The sequence below is a fragment of the Frankliniella occidentalis genome, unplaced genomic scaffold, assembly GCF_000697945.3.
Source record: "Frankliniella occidentalis isolate FOCC.00 unplaced genomic scaffold, Focc_3.1 Scaffold98, whole genome shotgun sequence".
NCBI lineage: Eukaryota > Metazoa > Arthropoda > Insecta > Thysanoptera > Thripidae > Frankliniella > Frankliniella occidentalis.
Window position 1 is genome coordinate 551,379 of NW_026267227.1, and position 8,667 is coordinate 560,045.

The following is an 8,667-nucleotide window of genomic DNA, read 5'->3' on the forward strand; positions in this document are numbered from 1 at the left end:
TTCTCTCTGATTTCAATTACTTTTTGTTTCATAACAAAAAAGGGGGGGGGGGAGGATAAAAAGCTAACTGGGAATACAAATTTCTACCGCGCGTTGCGACGGCTTGCTTTCTGCAGTATATGTATGCACCCATTGTGCGCTGGCAAAACGGCCGACGAAAACTCTTTCGCGGAAGACGACGCATTCACATGTCAAAGTGTTTAACAACCGCGTTTCTTAAACGTCTCTCTACACTATTTGCACACGCGTGCAATAAAATGTTCGGCATACTGTTTGGACTGAAATTAATTATTCATGGGGTTGTCGTAGTTGACGGCTGCATCATCGTTGATGTGACAGACTGTTTACTCGACGATAGGCGTCCGCCAAGACGCTTCACTTCTGACCCGAGCAGGGATGACACTGCGTCAAACAGCGTGAAACCATGTAACACAGTCAGCGGAATTCCTACCGACACAAACATTTCTTTGGAAAAGAAGTTTCCCAAAACTCTATTGGAATTTTCTGAATAAAACTTGGATTTTCGCAAAGTTTCTTAGTAACATCTAAAGCTATCGCCTTGACTTATACTGCCTAGGTCAGCTACTATTTGGAACTTTTGCCAAAAAAGTCCTCCAAAGTAAAATCATGTAAGATTGTTTCGTTCTTGTTTGTTATTTGCTTTGAACAACTTCTCAAAAAAAAAAAGCATTAGATCACAGAGCACTGAAATTACACACACGGCTGAAGCAAACAAAAATGCAATCGCGACAGGGGAGTAAAGGGACGCTCGCAAACACACACACACACACACACACACAGACACAAACACACACAAACACAGCCAGCACAGACGAAATAAGCTATTACGCGCATGAGAGCCAACAACAGAAAGGAGAACAAATTAAGGAAGCCGACGAAAAAGTGCGAGAGTGCGCGTTGCTGTGTGTGTGTGTGTGAACCTGCTGGGTCTGCAGGGGTTCAGACAGACACGCGGCCCGATGGGAGAGAGATGGAGCTGGTGCGATGGAGTGCGTGAGTGCGAGCGAGAGGTCCCACCCGTGCGCCTCGGCGCGTCGTCTGCTCTTTGAGAGGGATGGCGGAACATGATGCCAAAACGTTATCAAAACGGTATCGAAAAGAAACGTTTGACGTCGTTACGGCAGTTTTGACGTCGTGCTCCGTGTAATGTACACAGAACTGTAAGTAAGGTGTAATACAGTGAGGTAATGTCGTTGTAGCAGAGTACGGACTTTTCTTGTGAATGATGATGAGGAAGAGAAGAGACAACGACTCCGGTCATGCAAGAATAGGAAAGGACACAGCGCACCGCAAGTAGTCACTGGAGTACTGGCAGGGCAGGTTCTCACGGCCATCAAGATAAGCACTGGACGGGGGAGAGGGGCAGAGGAGGGAGGAACAGAGAGGGAGAGGGAGAGGAAGAGGGAGAGGGAGAGGGAGAGGGAGAGGAAGAGGGAGAGAGAGAGAGAAGAGGGGGGGGGGGTCCACGGCCAGTCGCAAATGAAACTTTGCTGGAAGATGCAGAATCCTGTTTTCCAAAGTCAGCTAAATCTGCGCTGCTGCTTCTCCTTTTGCCAGTGCCATACATTTTCGGCAGGGTAACTTTTCGGCTCGAAGGCGCGAGGTGAGTCAAGGGCAATTCGGGGAAGGAGGGGAGGAAGGGGAAGGGGGGTGTTTAGAGGATGGGCCGGGCTGGGGGAGAAATAATAAGGACGATTACATAGGGACACTACGCCGGTTTAAGAGGCCAGGCGCGAGTCGCACCCGCCGAGGGAGCCGTTCCGTCACTGTCGCAGTGCCCCTCCACCTCCCTTCTCCCTCCAGCCCTTCTCTTTTTCCTGCCGTGCGACGCACACGGCATTCAGCCACTCTGTTGTTTGGACCGCCGGCCGTCCACCCTTTCATCTTCATCTCTCTTTTTTTTTCTCCGTTCCCTCCGGCCTCCCTTTTGTTTTTTGTTGTTTTTTTTTTATTTATTTTCTGCGCTCCCCCCAAAATGCCGCTCACCTGACTAGCGCGGAAAGTGACAAGGCTCTGTTTGTCTTTTTTCGGCTTGCTGTTTGTCTTTGTTTTCCGGCACAATACTATATATTTATATTTTTTTTGCCCGGTAGGGAATTATTTCCGTCGTTTCCCTCTTCATCTTATTCTTCTTTCTGATTTTTATTTTTTTACCTGCGTGCGACGTTGACAACAGAGAAAATAAGAAATGCTTCAGCCACTAGTCTCTCTCTCTCTCTCTCTCTCCCTCCCCCACTCCCCCCCTCGCTCTCGCCTTTCTTGTATCACCGCGCTCAGCACGCGTCCGCGAAAACTTTCGCACAACGTCGATTATCGGATCTCACCTTCCGACTGGGGCCCGGCGCAGCCTGGGGGTAGACAGACGGGGCAAATGGAGGGGAAGAAGAGCTTGGGGAAAAGGGGACGGGGGTGATGTTGGAAATTTCTAAAATTTTCAGAAAAATTCCCCAAAATTTCCAGAAAATAACGGAAAAGTCTGAGAAATTCTCTATTTTCCCAGAAAATTTTCCGTTTTTCCTGAAATTTCCGTGAATTTTTGCGGAAACTTTCCTAGGCTCTCAGCGCTGCATGCACACGTAAGGCAGGAAGCGGGGATAAATGTTGGGGTCAAGTTATTCTGGCAAACGTGACGACTGCTGTTCAAACACTCTGACCGTCACATAAACGACTGTGACTCTTGTATTGGTCTTGTTTAAATGTGACACAATTCAAACACTGTTAAAGAAGAATAATTGTGATTTCCTAATACTTAAACGATACGCAAGCAAATGTGAAATCACAACACTCCTTTGTAGTCAAAAAGTGTGCATTTTGCTATCCAACTTGGAAATACTTCTGAACCAATCGCAATAATTCGAGGGGTGGACGACTGGGCGGCTCCTGTGTACAAGCCAAAATGTACTCCAGGTGTTCTCCGATTGTACTCCGACTGTACTCCGTGTACTCCGGCTGTTTTTGTCGCAAGTTCTCCGCGTACTCCGACTGTACTCCGGGTGTACTCCGGTGTACTCCAGGTGTACTCCAGGTGTACTCTGCGCGCTCCGACCGGCAATACTCAGTGTTCTCCGACTGTACTCCGTGTACTCCGTACTCCTGTGTACACGAAAAATTCAAGTCGCGCACCCCTCGCAATAATTTCTGTAAGGTATCAATTTTTGACAGGGAAGGCAAGTTGTGATTTCACAAGAGTTTCTGGCACTTTTTTTCAAAATTAATTCTTCGTGAAAATTTGACTTTTTTAACAGTGCATTGAACTGCATGCGACATCCACCGTATCTAAACAACAGCGTGAGTCATATCTTTTACACGCCATCATATATCTCTACTGGATACCAAACATAAAAAAAGGCAAGTCTAAAACGACTATTCCTCCAAAAAGCTACGTCGAATTATTTGTGTGTGGCCACGACTTCATCGTAAAAGGGCGTATCGAGCGATGCTCTTTTCTCTTCCTCCAGCTCATTTTCTTATTTACGGGTTTTCTGTTTGGAGAGAATATCCGGCAGGGCGTGGCGGGGCGTGGCGGGGCGTGGCGGGGCGTGGCGGGGCGCGGTGGGGCGTAGCAGGGCGTGGTGAGGCGGGGCGGAGGGAGGGCCGTGCCAAGACACCCTCCCTTTTGTTAGCAGCTCCTCCGAGTGTTCCCGATGCCAAATGGCTGACGCCGCAAGGAAAAAGGAGAGGAGAGAGAGAGGGGGGGGGGGGGGGGGGGGGGGGCTGCTTGCTTGCGTCGAACCCCGGCTCGGCTCCGCACAGGCCCGGCTGCGCAAGCTCAATTTGGATGGTGCCCTGACGAAAATACCGTGATTTTTAGACAGTCTCCTAAAGACTGGCTCTACGAGAAAGAAAAGCCCCCCCCCCCTTTTCTCTCTCTCTTCCATATATAGCATAGGGCAGGCAGCACGGCGGTGGCGGCGGAGGGTGTTTTTCACGCCAACGCTGAAATTACCGGAAATTGCCTCGAATATTGTAATGACTAAATACTCGGAGTAATATAAGCATACGCACTTTTAAATCCCTGCAAAGCGATGCTCTCCATAGGTGCTCTGCAAATTGTGCAGGATTTGGATGCTTCGTAACTATAAAGCATTCCTTTGCGATGTCATTTTGCAGCATGCAAAGTATTTAATCTCCGCAACTTGAGAAGCGTTTTGGAAGCTCAAGTGTGATACAGTCTAACAATAATAAATGAATTACCACGAGTATCACACTTAAAACTGAAGTAACATACATGTATCCGAGGGGGAAATCACTTGGGTTCGTAGTGTACGGGCTAATTCATGGTATTTCTCATGCCATTTCGCTTATTTCTCCTGTCATTTCGGCTATTTCTCGCCTATTTCGGATTATTTCAGAGTATTTCGCGGTATTTCGGAGTATTTCAGGGGTATTTCCCGACTATTTCACCGACTATTTCGCGTCTATTTCGGGTCTATTTCGCCTTTATTTCGCTCTTATTTCGGACCATTTCGGGGGAAGGTCGTCGTGTCCGTGCAACAACATCCTATCTGTTTCGCTCAGCCGCAAGACCATCCTATCTGTTTCGCTCAGCCACAAAACCATCCTATCTGTTTCGGTATGCCGCAAGACCATCCTATCTAGCTCGGCGCGCGTTCCGAGAAAACTGCGATTGAAAGTTTGAACCGAAATGACAAATCAGAGTGGCTATCTACAAACCAAAGAATGGGCTGGTAATATTCCTCATACATTTCTGTACTTGCCCATGTAAGTTCCATGCGAAAGCGATGATCCGTTCTCCAGTTATCCTAGGTAAGGTACACGGAAGTGCGGGATAGCCCGACGCAGGGGGTTTTCTTTGACCCACCCACCACAATAATTAAAGAAAGAAAAAGCACTACTTGTGACTCGTGTCTACCGTGTCTGACTGTACACTTAGACGAAAGGGGGACCGACTCCGGTATTGCAGCGGTAGCGGCTGACCACCTTGCGACCGAGAGTCTGAGAGCATCGTTATATCACCCAAAACGCTGCGGCCGAAATTTTGAGCCTGAATTCCTCAGCAAATGCCTGATAGGCAGCCAGGTAGGCAACACCTCTTGAACGTGACATTTTATATTACTAACGTCCCTCCTCACCGGCCAGCCCGAACCCCGAACCTGTCCCCTACGCCTACACGGACTCCGAGGGCGAGTCGAAACAAATGGTTAAAGTAGTTGAAGTCTCCGCTCGGTTCTACTCTTTGCCGCGACGCGCCGGACGCGCAGCGGGCGAGCCTCGAGATAGGATACTGTTGCACGGCCCCGCGCCACCCGACCGCAGTTAGGATACTTTCATTTTGTTCAAATTGCCTCATTTCTCGATTTTTAACAAGAAAAATTATAAAATGAAAAAGACGCGTCGTGTTAAAATCTATAAGAAGGTATCTTCAACTCAAAACACCCAAAAAAGGCACATAGGATGGTCTTGCGGCATACCGAAACAGATAGGATGGTCTTGAGGCTGAGCGAAACAGATAGGATGGTCTTGCGGCTGAGCGAAACAGATAGGATGTTGTTGCACGGACACGACGAGGTGTAAGAACTATTTCGCAAGTGATTTCCCCCTCGCATGTATCACACTTAAAAGTAAGTTAGTACCACTCTGCAGTTTTGGAAATCGAAATCGGCCACGACTTGAAAACTCTTTCCCTCACCGACACACTTTGCGCTGCCCATCCCGTCCGGCCGCAAACGCCTGCGGATAGGCGGATCGGCAACCCGGCACACTCCAGCGTGGCGCAGACGGGTCTGAGCGCCGGCCGCAGGCGCTTACACGCTGCTGATCCAGGAGGGTGGTGGTGGGACGAGATGGCAAACACCTCTCGCACACACACGCACGCACACACACACACACACACACACACATCCATCAATCCACCACACCGAGATCCACACCCCCTTTGTCCCACAGAAGCGCCATACGCAAGCTCTGCCCGTGGCCGCTGCTGTTGCTGTCACTCCGGGATAGGACGGACTACAGCTGCCAACCCTTGCGAAAGGCGTCATGCATATTCCTATTTCCGTGTGCGGAGTCGGAAGCGCGTACCATACCATATACTCGCGTCGCCACAGGGAAAATAAGAGGGGCGCCACTTTGCACCCTTTATTTTGCGCTCTTAAAATTTTCCATAGTGGATGTTTGCAAAGTTGCGATTCTAAATCTTCGACGACCAAAAAACTTGTCTGATGTGAATCTACACTCCAGGATTGAAATCGTTGATTTTTTTTCGTAAGTTTCACCCCCCAAATAATACAGTTTGAGACTAAGAACGGGATTTTTTTCGTCAGCGTAATGACACGGAGGCAGAGGGAGTTGGCGCGCGGGCGATAGCAGGCAGCAGGCTGGTAATGCAAGTCGGCTCAGAGAACACCACGCGGCGGCCCGGCCGGCCCCCTCGCAGAGCGGCTTGCCCCTCCCGCCTGACATGATGCTCCTCTCCCTCGGACCGATACGAAGCGGGATGGGAGGGGAGGGGAGGGGAGGGAAGGGGGGGCAGGGCGTCCAGCTCAAGGCGCGGGCAGGCGAGGCCATCTGCGGTCTTGTCTGGAGAAGGGGGCCTCCTATCCGGCTCCTCCTGACACTGACGGGAGCCGTGGCCCGCCCCAGGGCAGTGGCTGCGGAGCCCTGAGGGCTGCAAGCTACTAGTAGTAGCGCACTGCTGACTGACCACCACCACCACCACCAACGGCGCGGCTTGGCCTAGTTTGTCCTTCCCCCGAGGACTAGCCCCGCTCCAGGCCCTATGCTGCTGCAGCTGCTGCACGACGAGCGGGTAAGCTGCTCCGGGGCTGCAGGCGGGCAGGCGACAATGACTGACCAGCACCACCACGAGGAGGAGGGCCCCGAGGACGCCCCGAGGAGACAATACAGATGCATCAAGGAGCTTCTGCGGCCGGGACAGGGCCCCGCCGAGCCCGAGCCCTAGGGGCCTCCTGTTCCGTATTGTCGGAGCAGGCCACACACTGATAAACTGAGGGTGCAACTGTTCAACACTCGAGAGTGTGCGACTGTCAGTTTTGAATACCTGCAAGTAATTGGAGTAATACACTCGCAAGTGTGCAACATTTCTGTAGGGAACTTCTTACACAGTGACCGTCTAATCTAGGGAGGTGTTGAACTGCACACTACTTGCAAGTTAACTACCGAGTTGAACATACTTGCAAGAATTCAACTTGCAGTTGCACGCTTGGTTTATCCGTGCGGTGCACCAGAAATATATCCGTAAGGGTTATGCAAATTTCATATCGTTAAATAACAAATTCAAATTTTGAAAATAGCAATTTCTTATTTTTTTAAAATTTTCTTTCAATTTTCTTTTTCGCACAAAAATTTCAATGAAGCGGTTGGCCTTGGCCCTGCACTGCTAGCCGTGTTTGGCTGCCGCGCCTGCTGCTCCGACTGGCTGCGCTAAAGGAGCTCGGGCTTCCCTTCTTATGGAGCTGGTGGTGCTGGCCCTGCACTAACTAGCCGTGTTGACTGCCGCGGCTGCTGCTCCGACTGGCGGCGCTAAAGGAGCTCGGGCTTCCCCTCTTGGAGCTGGTGGTGCTGTCCCTGGTGGTCTGGGAGCGCGCGCCGCTGCCGCGTGAGGTGAAGGAGCCCGAAGGCACGCGCACCATGTTGCCCCGGCCGCCGAAGCAGCCCGTCAGACACGGCGCGCCCACCTGGATAGTGCGGAGAACACGTTGTGCAACTAGCTAAGTCCACGCCCACAAATGTGTGCTAAAGGTGTACTGACTGAGGTTTCCTTGAAACTAGGGAATTTCCTTGAAATCAGCCTACTTGAATCAACGAAATTGACCTAAAATAAACATAAAGAAAATTTTTCCTTTCTATCTAAGGGAAAATTTTCCCTAGTTTGAAGAAAAGTCTTTCACCCTAGGAAATTTTGTCGTTAGACCGTAAAAAATTCTGTATAGGACATGAGCAAAATTTTCATATGTTTTTTCAAGGAAACGATTTTCTGGGTGTATATTTCCTTATTCCCTTCCAAGAATCAAACGTTTGTCTACATCTGCTCCCGACGTTGCATCGCAGCACACAATTAGACTATTGTTGCCTCTCCACACTATCTGAAAATCAGTCGTATAGGTTTACGGTCGAATTTTTCATATGTTGTGTGTCGTAAAATTACAATTTAAAATTGTGAATTTACAAGCACTTTTTAAATTGACTTGGAATAGATCGGCAAGGAAAATTCTATAGGCTGTCGCAAATTTACAATATACATTTAGAAAAAAAAAATAAAAAAAAATTACAACACAAATGTTATGAATTTACGAGAACATTTTTTAACAGTATGATCCGTTGACTTACCGCGGCGCAGACAATGAAGCACAGGAAAGCGAGGAGCACGAGAAGGTGTCTCATGTTTGTGACCAGGTCTGGGTGCGGCACGGCTGTCGAAGATCAGGAGCAGGCTGACGATTCCGAAGCCCACGTCCGGGCCTTAAATACCCACAGCTAGCAGTAGCCGCGCGCGTGGCTAGGGCCGTCGGCATGCTCGTGAGCCAGAAGTAAATTTTATGGTCTGATAAAAAAGACTACCGCTTTGGCCGCCTAATGGGCAATATTTACGTGGAAATCGTGTGCGCAAAAGCCAACCAATGAAGATGTTAATCAGAGCACGTGTTGTCTAGACGAAGCTTCGTC

At 49.6% G+C, this 8,667-nt stretch overlaps 1 long non-coding RNA gene across 1 annotated transcript; it reads right to left on the reverse strand.

Moving 5' to 3' along the window:
- Positions 1-7,283: 7,283 nt before the first annotated feature.
- On the reverse strand, positions 7,284-8,434 carry LOC127749836 (uncharacterized). Its single transcript, XR_008011379.1, has 2 exons — positions 8,332-8,434; positions 7,284-7,679 (listed from the first exon to the last, which is right to left on the reverse strand). It is a non-coding gene; the product is annotated as an uncharacterized LOC127749836 (long non-coding RNA).
- Between the last annotated feature and the right edge of the window lie 233 nt (positions 8,435-8,667).